General features: G+C 46.2%; 1 pseudogene; it reads left to right on the forward strand.

The window, feature by feature from the left end:
• Nucleotides 1-20,273: 20,273 nt before the first annotated feature.
• On the forward strand, nucleotides 20,274-21,206 carry LOC128948214 (olfactory receptor 14J1-like; annotated as a pseudogene).
• Nucleotides 21,207-21,631: the final 425 nt, after the last annotated feature.

The following is a 21,631-nucleotide window of genomic DNA, read 5'->3' on the forward strand; positions in this document are numbered from 1 at the left end:
AAGGTGCCTGTCCTGCTGCTCCAGCTGCACAGCACCGTGGAGTTAAAGGTTGTGCTGAGCACGCTGAAGGGAGCAAGGACCCTGTGTTTTAGAAGAGCCAGCTCAAGTATGCTGTGAACCCGGCTGTGCGGGATTCCATGGCAAGCATCCACTGAGGGCAAAGGAGCTTGCAATGCCAGAAGGCTTCACAAAGAGATTCCTGAAAGAACAGCAGTTCTCCATCCCTACACAGGGACAGGAAGAGGGCAGAAGCAGAGACCGTCATGGCCTAACAGTGAGCGCTGGGTGTGCCTAAAAGCAAATGGAGCAGCAGCAGCAGCAGCAGCAGCAGGGAGTGGCTGAGACTCAGAGGCGCGACCATCCCTGGCTGCAGCACTGTCAGGCAGTGCCTGCAGGCTCGGTGTGGTTCTGGCAACTCTGGTCTCCCCACAATGAGGAATGGCAGCCCCTGCCTCAGGGCCAGTCAGAAACCCAACCAAGTGAGACCAGAGGGAGGAGACCCTTCCCACCTCTCTTGGGCAGGGCTGCAAAACAGCTGCTGCGTCTTCCTGCCCCTCTGTTTGGGCTGTGCTGAGCCCAGAGCCGGCCAGCTTGTGCTCTGCTGTCCCAGGAGCATTCTGGGCGGGCAGGAGAAGGGCTGCGTGCACGGCAGAGCGTCCTGCAAGGGGCTCACCAGAGCCTCCTGCGGGAACAGGCTGTGGGACGCGGAGGTTCTGGGACATCACACCATGACCAATATGATCTAGTGAAGCCAAATTTATTATCCTTTAAAAGAGTATATTTAAAATAAATCTCTGCTGTCCACGCGTCTCTACCTAATACATGATTGGTTAATCCTAGGTGTTCACGCATCTAAAATAGAATGCTGATTGGATCATCTAATTTTTTACGCATCTTGCTGGGGTTTTCTGGCCTACCCATGGCTCACTTTCCCAAGCTTTCTGACAAACTTGCTGAGTCCTGATGACTGTTCTTCTTGTGTCTTTTTCGAGGACATACCGAGCCCAATTCTGAATATGTCTATAATTCATTCTTTGTGAACGTGTTCATTGTCCATTATTACAAGCAGGCTGGATTGTGCATCAGCTGAATATTGCCACTCTCTTGCAAAAACTCCTCCATTCTGTCTCTGAGCCAGCATTCGAGCCAGTTAAACAAAATCCTCCTTCTCACGCTGTTAAGAATGTGGAATTAGAGTTGGAATGTGACCCTGAAATAGAAGCAGCTCAGTAACGAAAGTAGAAAAAAGTTATTCCAGAAGCTATTGTAGAAGGGACTTTTCTCTCCAATGATGTAGAAGCTTTTCCTGTAGTAACTAATGCTGCAAGTAGAGTTTGAGAACCTTTCAATTGGAAGATTTTAGAAAAATTGAGAGCTGCAATTTCACAATTTAGTTGAAAATCCCAACTTACACAGTCACTTCTGCAGTATATTTTTCCATCTAACCCATTAATTCTAGCTGATGTGCATACCCTAATAAGACTTAGAATGCCACCCCAATAGCAGGTGATGTTTCATAAAAGCTGGGAGGAAAAATGTCCTCAAGAAGCAGCAAGAGCTAGGGTGCAAGGTGATCCTCTGTATGGTTTAACAGCACAACGGTTACTTGGCCAAGGGCCCTGGGCTACTGCCACTACCCAGGCTAGGAGCATTGATCAAGTCTTACAGATGAGCCAACAACTAGCATATAATGCTATCCTTGCACTTCCAGATAAGTTACACACCATGTCCTTTACACAAATTTGTCAAAGAAAGAATGAAGACTTTGATAAATTTATAGACAAATTGCATGAAGCTATCTATATTCAGCCTAATTTAAATTCAGACACAAAGATACAATTGTATGGACTTCGGGATCATTTCTCCTTTCCAAATGGTTTTCCCTTCAGTCACAAGAGGCTTCCATCTCTTCCAAAAATTGCCTGCTGAAACTTTTCTGCTCCCTTCCAAATCAGTTCACTACTCCAGCATAACCCTTGAAGCATGGACAGATGGCTCTTCAACTAATTATAGTAAAAAAGAAGGGTATTTATTGCACCGCTGGACATATGTGAACTAGTTTCCAAAGACATGTACAAGGAGTTGCAGACTCCTGCTCTCTATTTCTACAGAAAAGGTTTTACATTAGGTTTCTAAGGACCCATCATACATAATTATTACCTGCCTGCTTCGCATTTTTATCAGCTGAATATCTATTGCAGCTGCACAATTGTATTCCCTTGACTGGGTCGGTTGGATTTTGAAATGAGGGAGTGGTTGTATGGGAGGAAGAAAGCCGTCTTCCTCATGGTGAACTCTTCTCTCATGGCCAGTTGGCAAGACCTTTTGACCTGCTCATGGTCCAAGCCTCTCCTAACTGTTCAATTATTCTTAAGGCAAGGTATTTCTATGGTCCCTGCTTCTTCACAATTGCTTCCTCTATCCCTGTCACTCCTAGCTTTATGTTCCTAATATATTTGGTACTCTTTAACTAAGGGTCGTGATTACTGCTAGCTGTATTACTAATTTAGCTTCTTACCTAATTTTAAAATCTTAACTAAAATATGCAGTCTTCTACTATCCCAATTCTATTCCCCTCGAGTCATCCTCACTTTTCAATTATCTTAATTACATTTTCAGCTAACCCCTTGACTCACCTCAGGCACATCCCCAATGCCCTCTCTCCCAGCAGCTCACAGCTGCATTGCACAGTGCTTGCTGTGTGCCACAGAGCACAAAGCAGGCTGGCCTGGTGGGCCTGAATATTTCTTCCAAACACTCTGCATCTCACATCTTTGCTCTGGCTCAGTGCAGAACTGCAGGATTGCAGGCGCTTCCTCCCAGAGCTGCGTGAGGCGCTGGCTCCTGCAGATGGGCCCTGCCAAGCTGTCCCTGCCTCACGCTGGCCTCACTTTCCCTGGCACAAGTGCCGGGCCTGAAGGAGCTGCCCTGTGCTCCAGCCTGCCGAGCAGCCCGGCTCCCTGCCCTGGTGCCCAGAGTGCTGCACACACTGCTGGCCTTTGCCAGGGGTTTCAGGGCAGCTGGCAGAAGAGGAGGAATTCTCAGCCAGCCCAGCGGCCCGCAGCTGCCCTTGGCCTTTCTCTGCTCCTGGGCACACTCCAGATGGCCAATGCCTCCAGGCCGGGCTGTGCCCAGCATGGCTGCGCTTCCCCTCCGCAGCAGCCAGCTGCCACCTGGGCTCTGAGAGCGGAGGATTCGCCCGCTCGAGCAAGAGGCACCCATCGCCCGGCTGCTGCCTCTTGCAGCTCCAAGGGCCTCCTTCCAGCCTGCCTCTGCCGGGGCTCAGGCTGCTCCGGCCTCTGCCGGGGCTCTGCTGGGGCTCCAGCCCGGGCAAGGCCGGGCCCGCTCTCACCTCACAGGCGCTGACAGCTCTGCACCACAGGAGACCTTCCCGAGCACCCTCTCTGATCTTTCTGCTTTCTCACTTGAGCAAGGCTCTCCTCCAGCCAAAGAGATTATTGCATTTAGGGATCCAAATCCAAGTGGCAGGAACCCCAATGCTCTCCAGTCACAGCTGAAGGCCTGCATCTGCACAGGGTGTTTGGGCTGCCTCATTCTTCCCTTGGTTTTGCCTTCAAATGCCATTACTCTTTCTGCCTCAACTAGAAGTGTCACAGATGTACCAAAACGGGCCAGTGTGCTGGCCAAGGGCAGTGTGCACTGGAGATGATGAATGAAGACTCGTCCCAAATTTCATTGCACACTGCAAAAAACAAAAATCCATTTTTTTTAAATTTTAAAAGATTAATAGCAATAAAATGGTTATTAAGATAGTAATAAATGTTAGAGTATTAAGAATTTGGACAACAAGAGTCAGAACAATAAAGGTCAATAAAAACAAAGACATACGAACAGTCCTGGTGCCTCCTGGGCCATTATGCCCCGAAAGCACACAGGCTAACAAAGGATTAGCCCTTAAAAGTAATAGCCTGTGGCATATTCATATATCTCATACATGCTGCATAAATTCTTTTCAAACAAAGGATGTTCTCTGGTTATTGTCATGTTCTCCCTGTTAATCCTGTTGGCTCCTCAAAGTCAGGAAGGAGGTGGAAGAAAGTTGGTCTTTTCCAATAAGGACACAAGAATTCTTCTTTTGGGGCTTTATGTGTCCTGTTGCTCTTATCTCTGGGCAAAGAATTTCTTGATTATCCCATCTCTTTCTTGAGCTAGTTGAAAAAGTATCTTAAATTGCATAGTTTCTATTTTACATAATGTTATAACCTAAAACTATATTTACCACTGAAATAATGACCAATATAGCCAGACAGAATGTACATGAGCTTGTCTGGCCTTTGCTGCTTGACCAAATAGCGGCAACTGTGGAATTTTACCCCAGAGACACTTTTGGCTAGCTGGATGCTGCAGCTGGGCGCTTGGAGGCAAGTCCAGGCATGCAGGAGTTCAGGTTTACCTTTGGTGGAGAAGCTTTAAGGCAAGGTGAAGGAGTCGGTTCTGATGGAAGGTTTCGATCCAGAGCTTTATTCCTGGCCCACAGGCCTCCGAATCCAGCAACGGCTCCAGGAGAACTCCCAACCACATGGTTTACTCGCCCCTTTACACAGGACAGAAGGGGAGGGAAGGAACACAGGGGACCACCAACCAGGTACGGGGCGGGGAAGTGTCAAGGGACAGAGGACACCTGTGTTTTGCAGAGAAAAGAAGAAACCTCACAACTTCATAAAAGTTGTAAAGCTTGGTATGTTTTATTACGGCGCCAGACACATGTGGAGGAAACTCTCCTCAAAAGGCATGCGTACCTCTGAGAACTTCAGGTCTCTTTTTATCTCTCTCTCAAATACATATGCATACAGTTTCACAATAGATTCATACATATTCTTTTTTATGGGTTTCATGTGACTTTTACCACTAGTTCTTTTTTATCAGAAAGAATTTCGAGGTCAGGCTGACTTGCCCTTACAGCAGTCCCTGTCTCTCTCTATCATCTTCTGTCTCCTCCCCTTTATCTCTGTCCTTCGCTGAAGTAACTTCACTGAGCTTAGGCCTTGCAGTCTGGCTAAATAACTATGATTTCTAACCACAGACTCAACTCAAAAATGTACATTTCACCTAAATTAAAATGGATTTCTATCCTGGAAAATTTTCACTTTGCTTCATTCCCCCCTTTCCTAAAAGGAGGAAGTAAATTCTTTTACTTCATACAAATTCCTATGACAACAAATGTACTTTAGTGCTTTACCATGTACGATTGATAATGGATAATCCTGAATTTATTCTAACTAATATTAACAAAACTACAGTAGGATGACACAACTTATTAAGGATTCTATTTGTAGCTGGTGACCACCTAAAGACCACATCCCACCAGTGATGATCTGCATTTTGTTCTATTCTTTGCAGAATTCTAGTTATTTCTTTTGTATCATGTTGGACAGTAATTAAGATTTTCTTTCCACTTCCTTGGATTTCTTTCAAGATTTCCAGTAGGTCTTGGTGCTTAATTAATTGTTTTACTAATGTAAGGTCCATCCCAGTAGGGGTAGGTGATAATCTGTGTTACATTTTGTAATTCGTTTTAACCAGCTGGTGGGATGTCACTGGGGCTGAGTACAAAAAATCACACCCGATAATCTTAACAAAATTAAAAATACAGAAATTAGAATGATTTCTACTAGACAAAATAACATCATTGCTATCAATTTTTACAGCAGCACAGGCAGTTCTCAGGCATACACCCCCCTTTTCCAGTATATACGAGCACAGTTTTCTGGTCAGTGACTGGATGAATTTCAAAGTGGTGAATACTCAGTTCAGTTTCTAGACACACATCTTGGGCATTAATAGTATTGCTTTCACAAATGAATCCCATCTGCTCTCAAGTAATGCAGGATTCTAAGTTTACTGTTTGCCACATTTCATTCATCTTTCGTGCCCACACTCTATGTTCTGAAGGATAGAGTATTGTTTTTTCATGGTTTAATCCTAGAGCAATGATGGGATGGATAACATAAACAGTGGCATTACATATGGTAAGCACAAAGGCAGTTGCCACATTAGAAGCAGGATCATAGGTGAAATTCACCATAGTCCACCAGGACTGAAACTCCCTTTCAAAATCAGTTGTATTATGCCAAACAATTCTCTGAATTTCAGCTGGAAAATTACCTTCACCCCTTTCCCGTATGATCAGAACTACTGTTGCCTGCATCCATAACTGTGCTTGTATACAACTGAAAGCTAAAGACACATTATCTTGAACTGTAGTAAGTGCTTCTACTATTAACTTGTGGTCTTGGTCCCCGGCCTTTTCATACTTCCTTACTTTGGCAGTACTTTTGACATCTGTCACTGGCTAGTTCCTAATGCCAATGGAGATGACTGTAAAGGCTGCTTCAATTTTGTTAGGCTACCTGCTGCAGTGGCCAGTTTATTCATCAGTATTTCTGAATCAATTCTATTTAAAACTCCAAATCCTGTCTCAAATATGCCAATTAGATATTTTCTTATTCTGCTCCTGAGATATGCCTTTCTTTGTAACCATGTTGCCCAGCCCTCAAAGGATGTTTTTAGGAAGGAGGAGCAGGCTGGTTGGATTTTTGAGATGTTAATTTGCATTATCAACTCAACACTTTTGAGAGACCATTCTGGATTGAATAATAGCTGTTGTTCACTCACATTTTTTACTACGTAGGGGCCTATTTCATACACTTTGGGTTCAAGTTTGGGTAGAGTCTGAACTAGTATGGGTTGTATAAGGCCCTGCTGTTGCAAAAAGTCCAGTGTCTACTTTGAATTCAAATGAAAGTCTGATAGCAACTCGAGCTCAAAGGCAGGTCACTTCTACAGGCTGTATCAAGGTGAAATTACACCAACAGTCTTATTCACTTAGGTTATCACAAACTTCCTGGTGTTCGTATACACCAGGAGGGGTTACAACACTAATTTCATTTGGTCTCTCATAAGCCGTCCCATTTATCATCCGGCACCCTACCTTGATTTCTTCTCCTCTGATCCCTTGAAGTGTCCACAGTTCCCATTCCTGCCATTCCTGCTCCTCATGTACCTGATCCCCGTGAATTACTACAGTGGATAGGTTTAAATCTTTTATCTCAGAAGTTTCTCCCACGGATCTTGTACACTGATTAAATGCCTGGGACCAAGGCCATTCAGCATTGCTTTGGATAGAGGTACTCTCTAGTTCTAAAACTTCAGTTATAATTACATACAAAACAATTCTGTAAACTAAAGTATGAACTACTCCCGACCGCAATATACTCATTTTGCCTGAGTAAGCTTTAGTTTCAGTTCATTCTCTTCTGATATCACTCTCCAAGGGACTTCTAGGGCTTTCTTCACTCCAGTGATGGATCCAGGCATTCTGCTCCTTGATTTTGATTGCAGTGAAGGTGGTGAGAATTACTTGCAGTGGTCTCTCCCACTGTGGTTCTGAAGTCTTCTCTGTAAGAGACTTAACATATACATCATCCCCAGGCTATCTAACTCCCTGCTTCGAGTTCCAGCCACATGTTTCTCAATTTCTCTGAGCTGTTTTCTTAAAGCCACCGTGTAGGTGGAAATTCTGGACATTCCCTTTGTATTCTATACCGTCTTCTATAAGGCATTTCAAAAGGATTCAGCATTCCTTTATCTCAAGATTTAGTTGGAATTTGCAATAGTGCTAGTGGAAGAGCTTGGGCTAGGGTAGATTTACTTCTTGCCCCAGTCTTACAATCTGCTGCTTGATCAAATTATTCATTTTCTCTGCCTGGCTGCTTGATTGGGGCAGTATGGAGTGTGAAGTTCTTAATCTATGCCCAGGTGGCCACTTATCTGTTGCACTGCTTTGGAAATGAAATATGATTCTTTATCTGAGGACATCATGGCTGGAACTCTAAAGCGTGGTATTATTTGTTGTACAAATAATCTGGTCACCTCTTGAACTCTGACAATTCTGGTGGGGAATGTTTCTGGCCACCCTGAAAAATGTATCTATCAACACCAGTAAATACTGATACCTCCCTTTCCTTGGGAGTTCTGAAAAGTTAATTTGCCACTGCTGTGCAGGCCCATGGCCTCTCCCAGTCTGACTGAGTTTCGGCCAGGGAGCATTTTGGGGTTAGTCTGGAGGCAAGGATCACATTGTCAGCTCACCTGAGTGATAGTGGCATATAAATTCCTGATAATGATTCTTTCAATCAGATGTATGTTCTAGAAAGCCTGTGGAATTTACTACTTCAAAGTCAACACTTCATTTCAATGCACTCTGTATCACTGGTCATTTTGAGAAAGGAGCCACACTTTATAAAAAGCTTTTAAGTAGTTAGGCCCTAGTGTATTTTCTAGTGCTCTTCCTTCACTAGTAACCATGAAAATGGGAAGGATTACTAGCTCTCTTTCAATGGTAGCCCACCCCTTGTAGTTGTACGTCTCTTTTGATTAGTATTATTGTATTATGGCTTACCTTCGAGGAAAATCTGTACCTCACCCTTTGCTGCTTTCTTTGCCTCTCCATCCACCAGCTCATTTCTCTCCTCCAATTTTAAGCTCACTCTCTGGTGTGCCTTAATATGCTTTTTCAGGTAGCTGAACTGCTTCAGCAGCCGGATTGTCTCTTCTTCCCTTGTGAGGTCAGCAGTCCCCTCTCCTTCCAGATGGCTCCATGTGTATGCACGACTCTGAATGTCTTTTGCTGTTTCTAAGGCATGGGTCAATGCATTTATCTCAGCCTTCTATGCAGAGGTACCTGTTGGTAAGGGTCCAAACTCTATTACCTCTCTACAGGTAGTCACTGCGTACTTTGCATGTTGCTTTCCACTGGCAATGTAGCTGCTCCTGTCACTGAACCAGGTCTCTACATCGTCCAGAGGAGTATCCTTTAAGTCTGGGTGGCTGGAGGCTGGAGTAGGTAGCTTCAATGGTCTCCAGGCAATCATGGTGTACTGCTTCTCCTTGATTCCACTGAGAAAAGAAGCTGGGTTGACAATATTAGTCACCACTGTCTCTACATCATCTTGCTCTACCATGATGGCCTAGTATTTCAGAAACCTCTGTGGTGAAAGCCAGTGGCCACCCTTTACTTCCAGTACTGCGGAAACTGTGTGGGACACTAGCACAGTCATTTTTGTCCCAGGGTAAACTTGCGTGCCTCTTGAATATTCAGCACAACTGCTGCTACAGCTCTGAGGCAACCTGGCCATCCTTTGGCTGTTGCACCTAGCTGCTTAGAGAAGTAAGCAACTGCACTTCAGTATGGGCCCAAGTCCTGAGCCAATATTCCCTGGGCAATTCCTTGCATGGAAAAATAGAAAGAATGGCTTACGTACATCTGGAAGTCTCAATGCTGGAGCTGACATGAGGGCACTCTCTAGCTGGTGAAAGGCCCGTGTGGCATCTTTTGTCCACTGGAGATCTCTGTTTCCATTGGCAATAAGAGCATAGAGGGGTCTGATGAGCAGTCCATAATTATAAACCCACAGCTGGCACCACCCTGCCGTGGCTAGGAGGGTTCGGAGTTCTTTTATTGTCTGGGGTTTCGGGGTTTGGCATAGGGCTTCCCTGCCTTAAAGTCTGCTGCTCAGCACTCACCTCTTACCCCAGGTAGATTACCTTCTGTTTCACTACCCGTGCCTTTTTCTTTTGGACTCTGCATCCGTGGAGTCCTAGGAAATTCAAAAAGCTTACCGTCCAGGCTTCCCTCATCCGAGTGACTACTAGAAGATCATCTACGTACTGCAACATCCTCTTTTCCTCTTGTGGAGCTTCCCAGGAGTCTGGGTCTTTGCAAGCTGTTCTCTAATAGGAGTGGGGAATTTTTGAAGCCTTCAGGCACATGGACTATGTGAGCTGTGTTTGAATGCAAAAATTTTCTGGCTGACTTCGTGGACAGGGAGGCAAAAGAAGGCATCTCTTAGGCCTAAAACAGTGAACCAGATTAGCTCAGGTGCGAAACAAGTTAGTAAAGTATATGGATTTGCTACCACAGGGTATAAATTCTGTGTTATCTTATTGACAGCCCTCAATCCAATACTATAAATTATTGGGCTGATTCCTTTCCTATCTTGCTTTTGAGGGTACTGCTCAATTCTCACTGGTTGTGTTCCTTCCTTAAGCTTGATTACTATGTGGGAGCATTTTTCACCCTCCTTGGTACAGCAGAGGCCCATACCCTCGAAAACACTTATTTACTTATTATAATATCTCTTTACTAATGTCTTTCTTAATTTCAATGGCTGTTAATGTTAAGCCTAACATCTTTATATCATTCATTTGCCTCCAGAGTAACCTTTCTCATTTGAGAATGTTTAGCGAATTGAGCAAATTGTACAAAAGCTTCTAAGCACACATAGTAAACATTACTTTAAAGGTTTGCAAAACTATGCCTTCTCAGACTGGCCAGTTGTTCCCCACACTACAACATAAACATTCTCCACAGGTACTAAAGCTTTATTTAAAACTGAATATATGGCCCTTGTGTCAACTAAAATTCTACCCTTTTCTTTCTTCTGATCTCACTGCCTCTCACAGAGGGGTTACATCCTAGTTCTGGATGAAATTGAAATGCCAGGAGGGGGATGGGTTCAAGTGGGTATACTTTTGGGGCCTAAGTCTTCTTCCCTTTTGGGGAGGTCATCTTTATCCTTCCTCCCTTTCCTTAGGAGGAGCCTTTAACAAATCATATGTACTCATTTTGCGAACTGTAATCGCTTTGCGTTTCAGCATGATAATCTTTGTTTGACTTCATACGTTGCTATCTTATGCTGCAAGCTGAACAACACGCTTGATTTGTTTTCTCTTTGCCTTGTTTTCCTCAAGGGCCAAGACCAGAGGGTGGTCTGATCTCCCAGTCTCTTTGCCATTCTGGGTGATTTCTTAAAACAAAAAGACATATCAGCATACAAAACCCCATCCCATTTACCTTCCTATTTTAAAACAGTTTTAACTGCAATGAAGTATTATAAATATTTTTATTTTCTGAGCTGCTCTTACTGGCAGCCTTCTCCCAGTGAGCCCCTCTTAAAAGGGGCTAATTTAGGAACCTCTTTGCTCTGGTCAGTTCTCATTATCTGTTTTTCCTTGCCCTGTCTCGCTTCCCCCCAGACTTCTCTTTACAAAGCTTCACACAAGTTTCTCCGTCTTCCTCCCACACCCCCACACAGATCCAGGTGGCAGGTATCAGATGTGATTTCCCACACACAAGCCTTAAGATCTTAGGTTCTGAATCAGCTTGATCAGAAACCTTTAATTTACACTCGGGGCATGTGCCCTGATGCTCATTAGAACAGCAATACTAGCGTTTCTCACAAACACCACACTGCAGTAATACCCAAGCAGCGTGCCAGCCTCTTGATGCACGAAAGGCTCCCCAGAATTGCCCGCAAAGGCAGGCTATTCCGTTTATTACAGAGAACTCTAAATCCCTACCGCAGGCCATTCCCAGTCCAGACTTACTATAGTACCAGCTGAAGTCTCATAAACTCATTCATCTCTTCTATCTAAACTCTGTTTTCCAAAATATCAGTCTTTTCTAGTTCTCTCCTTGCACAATCTAATTAAGCGCTGTGTCTACTTACACTTGTTTTACTGCCTTGCAGAAAGGCTGTGCTTGTCACAGCCGGAACTATGATATGCCCACAGCCACAGCCACAGCCACACGTACCCCTCCCCCCCTTTATCTCCAATTCACTAGAGCCAAGGCTTGAATTGCTGAGGGGGGGAGAATTCTTGGAATTCCTTTAATTTGCTTTATCATAGTTAAGCATAAATCACCATACCTTAGTTCTTCTGTGTAAAATGTTACTCTTGTTGCAAACAAAATCTTAAAATCTCCACAAACACCACTATACAATCTGAGAATAAAATTACCACAATGCAGTGGAAGAAAATCCCCACACAAAATCACTGGGAAAGGGCATATCTCTCAAAGTGCCCACTTTTCTCAACACAACACAGCATACCATAATTCAGCATTTACTCACATCAGTTTTTCCTGGACACAATCAAAATAACAGCACACAGTCCAGAGATCAAGTCCAAACATCCAGGGCAAAGGAACTCTCTGATCTCGTACTCACAGTTAAAATGTACCAAATCTACATAAATCACTACATGTAAACACAATAAATACCATCACTGACGTTCCTCCACTCGCTTCTCCGCAGGGCACTTCTCTCCCTGCCCCCACAGCCTGCTGCAGCCGGCACCTCAGGCCTAACTCAGCTGCTTCAAACATGGGAAGTACTCACCCCCGCGCACTGTAGAGCACTGTAGATCTACTCTCTTTTATACACCATACACTTAGACACTTGCACGATTAGAAACACAGTGCACTGACCACACAATGCATTAACCATACAGCGACACAGTGTTTGACACACACACACGCACATAGAGATTCACTCGACCCACCCCCAGGGTCGCTAGTGGCTGCTCTATCAGACAATGAACCCCCATACAGTGTCCGGACACTATACATACACACACACATAGAGATTCATTCAACCCACCCCCAGGGTCGCTAGCGGTCTGCTGTCAGAACAATGAACCGTCATCTCTACTCCAGCTGCTCCATCAGCTGGACCCAGACATCTCTGAGTGATTTACTCCCTAGGTCTCTTTTCCCCCAGGGGCCCCTCAGTACATACCATATCTTCCTCTGCAGCCAGCAGGTCCTTGTCTGTCCTCGCAGGAGGCAAGTTGAGACAAGTGGAGACCCACCAGGAAAAAAAATTCTAGGGCACGCCTTGGAGGTCCATCTATCCTCCCTGCCCCTGCGGGGACAGAGAACTCCCTACCTGGCTCGCCATAGTGTTTTACAGAGAAAAGAAGAAACATCACAACTTTGTGTAAAAGTTGTAAAGCTTGGTATGTTTCTTACAGCGCTGGACGCATGCGGAGATTGCTCTCCTAAAAAAAGGCACGTGTACCTCTGAGAACTTCAGATCTCCTTTTATCTCTCCTTCCAAATACATGTGCATACAGTTTCACAATAGGTTCATACAGATTCATTCCGCGTGACATTTATCGCCAATTCCTCTTTATCAAAAGAATTTCTAGGTCAGGGCAGATTGACCTTGTGGCCATTTCTGGTTATTTTTCTCTGTCTCCTCACTATCTCTGTCCTGCAGTTTTTCCCTTCAGCTTTGGCCTTACAGACTTTCTACCTCTCCTAGACACTTCACCTAATTCAAAATGGATTTTTACTCTGTCTCATTGGGCTGGCCTCGTGCTCCGGCTTTTAACCCCCTGGGCCTTCATGGGCCCATCCCTGGGGTGGGACTGCCAGTTGTTTACCCAATCAGAATCCGGGTAGCACCAGCTTCTAGTGTGTGATTGATTGACAGCTGGGCCAATCAGAGCTGGGTTAGCACAGCCCCTACTGTGTGATTGACAGCTCTGCCAGGCCAGGGCTGGGGGCAGGGCTCTGTCCCACCACAAACCAAGGCCTGACCCGGCCCTGGCCCCACATGGACATTATGAGCATCCCAAGGTGTCTTGGGACATCGATCTCATCCAGCCTCTGACAGCAACCACGGTGGCACTACAGAACCTCATGGAACCATGGGTCAGTTGTGACAAAGGAGGTCCAAGGAAATTATTTTGAGACTGTGGAATCCAGGAATCATGGAATCAAGGAGACCATTTTGCAACTCAGAGGCCCTATGGAAAAAAGGGTCAGTGATCGACCTGTGATGTCCATATAAACAAGGAGCCCTTGTAACACAGTGGGGCAGCATGGAGCCAAGAGACTCCTGTGGCTCTGTTGGGACTCATGAAACCAGGAAGCCATTGTGATATTGCAAGACTTCATGGAATCGAGACCATTGTGACAATGTGGGGATCCATGAAATCAAGGGAACATGGAACAGGTCTTCTGGATTGGCCTCCTAGGGGCTATCAGGGCCCACTGAATTTGACATGTCAAGGGCTACTTCCCATCTGACCGTGAAGCACTGCGGCTCTGTGCTTTTATTCCTATGGAAAAGAACTGTCTTTCTTGTCCAGGCACCCATGGCCAAAATTGGGATTCTGCGCCTAAAATTCTCTATATCCATGGGTTACTCCCAGACAAAATCTGCCCATACAGTCAAGTCTGGCTTGACTTGGACTCTGGTGGCTGCCTCTCATCTGCCCCTGCACCACTGGGGCTCACTTGTTTCCTTCCTATGGAGACCATTGTGACACTGCAGAACATTGTGGAACCAATGGGCCATGGTGACACTGCAGGCCCTTGTGGAACCTGTTACACTGTAGGAACTTGTGGAACCAGGGGAACATTGTGACACTGTGAGTACCATGGATCCAAGGGGCCACTGTGACACTGTGGGGCCTCATGGAACCAAGGACATCTTTGTGGGTCTGTTGGGCCGCATGGTCCCAAGGGGCCAGTGTGAAGCAGCAGGGCTTTGTGGAACCAAGCGGGTTATGCTACATTTCAGGGCCTCGTGGAGCCAAAGGGCTGTTGTGATCCTGTGAGGCACCATGGATCCATGGAGAGCATTGTGGCATTGCAAGGCCCCATGGAATCATGGAGAACATTGTGACACTGTGAGGCCCCACAGAACCAAAGGGCCACTGTGACCCTGCAGGGCCTCATGGAAGCAAGGGGGCCATTGTGACACTATGGGAACTTGTGGAAACAAGGAGATCATTGTTGCACTGCTGGGTTCCAATGGAACCAAGGGGCCATTGGACACAACAAGGCTTCATGGAACCAATAGGCCATTATGACACTATGGGCCTTGTGGAACCATGGAGACCATTAAGATCCTTAAGGACTTGTTTAACCAAAGGCCATTAAAACACCTGAGGGCATCATGGAAGCAAGAGAACCATTGTGACACTGCAAGGCCTCATGGAAGCAAGGAGCCATTGTGACACTGCAGGGCCCTGTGGAAGCAGGAGAACATGAAATAGATGTGGCAGCCTTGGCCTCCCAGGGGTCATCTGATGGGTCTGTTTGACCTTGGAATGTGGAAGGCCACTCCCATCTGCCCCTGAAACACCGGGGTTCTGGGCTTTTCTTTTTATGGACAAGAACTGTCCTTTTTTTCCAGGCATCCATGGCCAAAATCAGGATTCCACCTCCCAATGTCTGTGTATCCAAAGATTGCTGCCAGACGAAAGCTGCAGGACAGACAAGTCTGGCTGGTCTCTCACTCCTGAGGGGCAGCATTCACCTGTTTTCCAAACACTTTAAAGGAATCTGTACTTTTCTTTTTGTGAAAAAAAAACAAACTCTTCTCCAGGCACAAATGTTTTAAATTAGACTCCGCATAAATAATTTCAAATATCCAAGGGTTGCTGCAAGCAAACCTGCCAAGACAGGAAGGTCAGGCTTGCATTGGCCTCTGGTGGCTGCCATTCGTCAGCTCCTGAAACATGGAGGTTTCCTCCGTGGTTTCCTTCCTATGGAGACCAATGTGACTTTTGGGAGCCTTGTGAAATGAAGGGGCCATTATGGCACCACAGAGCACTATGGATACAAGGGACCAATGTGAGACTGTGGAGCCTCATGGAACCAAGGACATCATTGTGGCTCTGTTGGGCTGCATGGTCACAAGGGGCCAGTGCAAACAAGCGGTACGGTAGTTAGGCCAGCTGTAACTCAGAGTCAGCCAGATTTTACCCCAAAAGAATTGGGCATGAGTTTCAAGCCCTAGGAATCATTTGTTTAACTTAAGGTGAGCTTGAGAGTTCCCCCATAAGCCTTTAGTGTTGTTATGCTAAGTTGTCCAAGTTCTATTCCCCTATTGGTTACTGGTTTCCCCTATAGAGTTATTGTTCTAGAGTGTTCTACCCCCAAGCGTACATGTTTTTGCTTCCTCTTAGTCTTGGATCTTTGGATCCTGCCCCTCATACTGTTCTCAACTTCTCCATTTTTATTGTTTTTCACCCTGTTATTAAAGTTCCTTTTAAACAACTTCATTGATCCTGCTCCTTTTCATTTTTGCCACCCTCGCCCTGAAGTCAGGAGAACCAGAGAGATCTGTTGCAGCCACCTTCATTGTGACATTTAGCATCTGAACAAGGACCATGACATTCAGGGCTCCCTGTGTCAGTCATGTCAGCTGGGGTTAGCTGATGGATAGGCCAGTGCTTCCCTGAATTTTTGATTGTGCCGGGCCCGGCGGATTCATCGTTGCTTCGAGGGACCTTGACCAGGATCAGCAGGGACAATGACGGTTTCACCTGCATAGGATTGCAGGTGGGTTTGGGGAAATGCAAGATATTTATTGCCCATTTTGCCACTTTGTTTTACAAGATGCACCCACTTCCCATAATTGATTTGGGGTGTTCTGGTGGCTCTTCCACATAAGGGAGAGAACAGGAAAAATGGGCAGCCAGATGTCCAAAGTAGAAAGCAGCATATATGGATCCTTTCATTTTCACTGATCATGACATCATATTTTCAAAGAATGAATTAAAGTCAATCATGAGGTGGATATTTAAAAGTTTTCTGGAGGCCTCTGCTGACGAAATCCATACCACTGAATTTTGGGACTCAGTGGGAGTTAAACTGTACAATCTTTCAATGAAGAAGGACCCCATTGCACTCCGCATGCTCCCCATTTTCCACACCAAATTTGAGACCCTTCACCAGCAAGAAGCATGTTGAAAATTCAATACATTGGTCACTCCTAAAGTGGGACCTCCCCTCAAACCTGCCCTGCTCAGACCTTCCACAATGGTCCAAGATGGCAATGGCCAGGCAGTCTTGGAGCATCATGCCCTGGAGACTCAAGATGGAAGGAGCCTGAATGTGACTTGGGAGCCCGACCATCCTCCCTCCATCTTGGCTCCTCCACTTCTTGCTACCACAGCCTTCTCTTCCGCCCTGAACAAATCTCCAGACTCCACCCCCACAACTGCGGGTCAGGCCCCAATGTCAATCATTCCATCTTCACCCTGGGCCATGCCTCCAGAACTCCACCCCAGAAGTCTGCCATCCCAAATCAAGGCCCGGAACACCTGACAAAATGGCAGTGCCCCTTGCCTCACCATCCAGCAACAATATAACACCCATGGTCAAAGATACTAAGCCCAATTGTCATACTATTTCTAATCCAAAAGTTTCTGCTCCAAGTTATTCTTCCTCCCCAGAAGACAGTTTGGATTCCCCAGATCCACCTTTCCCCTCAACCCCAGAAGACCCCTAGGAAAGAATCCAGCAAGAAGCAGTTAAGGAAGGAGACTGGCCAATAGTCTCGAAACTCCCTTTGCCCCATATGTTATGAAAGAACGGGGCAGAATCCCAGGTATCAGCCATTGGTTTACAGGGAAATCAAGGATCTGTGCAGGGCAGCTAAAGACCATAGGAAGGACTTACCTTGTTTTAATGGACTAATGTGGCCCATGTTTACAGCATGCCTTAACCCTCTATGATTTAAAATATATTATGACCATGTTGTTGTCACCTACAGAATACACCCTGTGGGAAGGGGGATGGAAGTGTTTACTAAATCAATTAATAGCAGATTATGCTAATAATGAGACAAGGGCAGAACTGACAATCAACCAACCAGCTGGAGGAGGACAACACAGCCTACCAGATGATCAAGCAGCAGGTATCCTCAGAGAAGTATTGGATGATACCAAAGAGATGGCTTTGAAAGCTTTAATCCAGATGTCGGATGGTAGCACCCCCAATTTGGACTACCCTGAGTGGCTGCAGCTAAAGCTTTAGGACAATTAGACCATCATGGGTGCCTGTTAAGTAAGCAAACCAATGCTACCTCCCTCACATTGAGTGGCCTGCTCTAAGACATAGATACCATCAGACATGCCACCTTGCAGAACAGCGATAGAGTTTTTACTCTGGGCACATGGGCATGGCTGTGTAGACTCTGAGGGCATGTGTTGTAAGAAACTTTCCAGCCAAAGCGAGTCAATCCACAAGAGCATTCAGGTACTGAATGAAGGGTTCAAGAATCTTCAAGTCAAAAACAAAGACTGGGTCAATAAACTCTTCCAATCCAAGGGACTAAAAGGGTTGGATGACGTTGAGCTAAAACAGGACTATTCGTTCTCTAAGTGATTGTTGTATTGTTAATTGTCTCATGTTTGTTTGGATGCTTTTAGAAAGTCTTACAAAATTCTTACCGTTCTATCTTTGTTGTAAAGCAGGACAGAGAAAGATACCCAACACAGCCTCCTCATGGACTCCATGGAGGAGGAAACTGGTGGCCAGGATGGCACAAAAACCTCTCAGAGACTCAGTGTGGGAAGGAAAATCCTTAAAAGTACCTAAAAGTATTCTTAAATCCATAAAGTATCTTAAAAACCTTGAGTATCTCAAAACATTAATGAGCTCCACTGAGTGTCAGTGCAAAACTCTCCAGGGACTCATTAAAGCAGAGAATTGGGGCCATGATTGCACAAACCTCTCACAGAGTCTGTATCAAAAGGGAAACACCAAGTACTTTAAAATAACTGAAGTACCTTGAAGCATTAATGAGCCCCAGTGAGTGTTGTTACTGACAAAGCCTCTCCAGGGATTAATTACAGCAGATAATTGGAGGCCATGATTGCACAAACCTCTCAGAGACTCAAAGGCAAAAGCCAAACCTAAAGTCCTTTGAAAAACCGGCAGTCCCTGCAGGGAGCATGAAGAAGCCTCAAGGACCATTCCTGACCCAAGCTCCAGAGAGCTTCAATCAGTCAGGGCTGGGAAGGGGCTGAGAAGTGTCTGGGGCAGAATCACTGCCAGCCCTTGGCACAGGAACCTGTGGCTGCAGGACAATGCAGCTGCAGCTCCTGGAGCCATCTCCTGAAGCTGGAACATCCCAATGCCAACAGACTCTGTGAGTACAATTCTGAGTATTTCTAGTGCAGGGGAGGTGAAATGTTCATTAAGGTCTGGCATGCTGAGGGGTTCTGATCAGTCATAGAATATTTCCAAAATAATGAATTTTTCAAAAATGAGGACATTTACAATAACTAAGTAGATATTCAGTTTCCTACTAGTGGAGAATGGCACCCAAGAGGAGATAAATATTAAAGCTTGCTCATGAATTATTATTATTAATTTTGACAAGTGCCAGAAACATCCTAAGTATTACTTTTTCTGATCAATAGATTCACAGGAGATCCCTAATGTGCTTTCAGTCACTCTGCACATGGACAGCACCAGCATCACATTTGCTGGACCCCTCAGGCTCAGCCTGAGCTGTCCTTTCTCCAAGCTGCAAACAGAACCTGCCCCATCCAGTGCCCAGCAAACACGCAGGATTCTGTCAGGCCAAGGAGAGGGCACAGAGATTTGGGGTCTGTGAGTGCTGGCATGGAGAGATCAGGAACAGGGAAACACCTGCAGGAAGAAAATCTGCGGGAAGCAGAGAGAAGATTGGGCAATGAGAGAAAACAAAACCCAGCAATGCTGTGGCAGGGAGAGTTGAGAGATGCCCACAGGATCCCCTCCAGTGCAGCCCCTCCCTCTGAACAAGGCCCCTCCCTCCTGTGCCCCAGCCAAGCCTCTGCCCTCAGGGCCAGGGCTCCAAGGCGTGCAGCCCCTCCTGTGCAGGCAGAGCTGCAGCAGAGCCATGGGGCAGCTCTGCAGCCCCAGGTCCAGTTCCCTCTGCAGAGCACAGGGCTGGGAGCAGCTGCCCGGCCCTGGGGGATCTGGCAGGGGGCACAGCTGGCTCAGGGTGACGCTGTCCCCAGTGCCCGGCTCTGGGTAATGCTGCCAGTGCAGCCAGGGAAGGAGCTGCATCTCCCTCAATCCAATGCCAGCATAAGGACACTTGGGAGTCTCCCTGAGATTTCAGTCCAGGCTGGGAGCTCCAATCCAGAGTGAAAACCGGTCCTAGAGCATCTCTGAGTTATAAGATTGATGGGGAAATGCAGAGGTGTTCTGACACTGAAAATGCTGCTGGGTTTGTGAAATGAGCAACGTGAGTCCTTGGCTACAAATGTGGAACTAGGCTGTTATGGAAACATCTCCTCTCAGTAGTGCATGGGACTTTTTTAGGGGAAGCATGGGAAGGTGATCATCCTCCCCAGAAGAAATATTAAAATCCAGAAAAATTCTGAAGAGGTCAAAATGACAGACCATCTCCCCTCATTCTCCACTCATCACTTTACCTCAAAGAACTTGCTCTGTTCTCCCTGAGGGCAGCAGAAATGCTGAGGATTTATAAAAAAGAACACCAGGACAGTTCTGGGAGAGCTTATAAAGAACTCATGAAGACAAAACAATGTCTGTGTGTTACAGAGGGGGGTGTATGGGAAATGGCTGTGATTTTGGTTGCAGATATCTCCTCTAAATTAGCACTGTCCTTAGTCCATTAACAGGTCCCCATGTGCAGCTCCAGCAAATGTCCAACAGCAGCTCCAGCAGGCACTTCCTGCTGCTGGCATTGGCAGACACACGGCAGCTGCAGCTCCTGCACTTCTGCCTCTTGCTGGGCATCTCCCTGGCTGCCCTCCTGGGCAACGGCCTCATCATCAGCGCCGTAGCCTGCAGCCACCACCTGCACACGCCCATGTTCTTCTTCCTGCTCAACCTGGCCCTCAGCGACCTGGGCTCCATCTGCACCACTGTCCCCAAAGCCATGCACAATTCCCTCTGGGACACCAGGACTATCTCCTACACTGGATGTGCTGCTCAGCTCTTTTTCTTTGTGTTCTTCATCTCAGCAGAGCTTTCCCTCCTGACCATCATGTGCTACGACCATTATGTGTCCATCTGCAAACCCCTGCACTACAGAACCCTCCTGGGCAGCAGAGCTTGTGCCCACATGGCAGCAGCTGCCTGGGTCAGTGGCTTTCTCAATGCTGTCATGCACACAGCCATTACATTTTCCCTGCCCCTGTGCCATGGCAATGCCCTGGGCCAGTTCTTCTGTGAAATCCCACAGATCCTCAAGCTCTCCTGCTCACACTCAAACCTCAGGGAATTTGGGTCCATGGTGTTTTCCATCTCTTTAGCATTGTGTTGTTTCATGTTCATTGTTTTCTCCTATGTGCAGATCTTCGGGGCCGTGCTGAGGATCCCCTCTGAGCAGGGATGACACAAAGCCTTTTCCACCTGCCTCCCTCACCTGGCTGTGCTCTCTCTGTTCCTCAGCACTTCGACATTTGCTCACCTGAAGCCCCCCTCCATCTCGTCCCCATCCCTGGATCTGGCCCTGTCAGTTCTGTACTCGGTGGTGCCTCCAGCCCTGAACCCCCTCATCTACAGCCTGAGGAACCAGGAGCTCAAGGCTGCAGTGTGGAGACTGATGACTGGATGGTTTCAGGACCATTAAACTGCTGGCCAATTTCTGCAACTCACTTATAATAAAAGACATCTTTCACATGTCGAGAGAAGGGGACCAGGACACCAGCTGGTTCATCACAGGTACAGTTTATTGAAGAAAGCATCAAACACTTATACAGCAAATAATAAGCTTATGAATATTCTGTAAGCCAAGCAATCTATTGGTTAAACTATACCATTAACTCATTCTCATTCCTTAGGGGTTACATCTCTCTTTTCTCATGTCTCTTTCACTATTTGTTATCCTACTACAGCTAGGCCCAAGGACACGCTATCTCACAGGTGCAGGACTTGGAATTAGCCACGGCTTTGTACTTTTCCAGTCTCTAGTCAGCTAAATTCCCAACATTTCCCCTGTTTTTATTTTTTGGAAAAAGCAAAGCTCTATGGGCTAACTGTGTCACACTCTTTGCA

This window comes from Melozone crissalis, unplaced genomic scaffold, assembly GCF_028551555.1.
Source record: "Melozone crissalis strain CALT ecotype California unplaced genomic scaffold, PUWL_Pcris_2 ptg000114l_1, whole genome shotgun sequence".
Lineage (NCBI taxonomy): Eukaryota > Metazoa > Chordata > Aves > Passeriformes > Passerellidae > Melozone > Melozone crissalis.